Raw genomic sequence first — 219 nt, 5'->3', positions numbered from 1 at the left:
GGGGCTGGGTGTTTTGGGGTGCCGGGGCTGTGGCTGCCGCTGTTTCCTGTGACGTGCGCACGCTCTGGAGCAGGGTTTTCTCTTTTTCACTCAGCGAACAGGTCCGGGAACCTCGGTACGGGGCACAAGGCCTAAGAGAAAGCCCTGAGAGCACTCAAGGCACCATCAGCATTGCAAGGGCTTTGGGGAGGGGTAAAGAGCGAGGGATGGGTAGGACGC

At 60.7% G+C, this 219-nt stretch overlaps 1 protein-coding gene across 1 annotated transcript in view; it reads right to left on the bottom strand.

The window, feature by feature from the left end:
• LOC104537575 overlaps positions 1-219 on the bottom strand; it is a 4,374-nt gene that overhangs the window by 2,782 nt on the left and 1,373 nt on the right.

This window comes from Mesitornis unicolor, unplaced genomic scaffold, assembly GCF_000695765.1.
Source record: "Mesitornis unicolor isolate BGI_N332 unplaced genomic scaffold, ASM69576v1 scaffold15853, whole genome shotgun sequence".
In the NCBI taxonomy this organism is placed as follows: domain Eukaryota; kingdom Metazoa; phylum Chordata; class Aves; order Mesitornithiformes; family Mesitornithidae; genus Mesitornis; species Mesitornis unicolor.
Note: the sequence above shows the minus strand (reverse complement) of the source record. Positions and strands in the feature narration are given on the sequence as shown.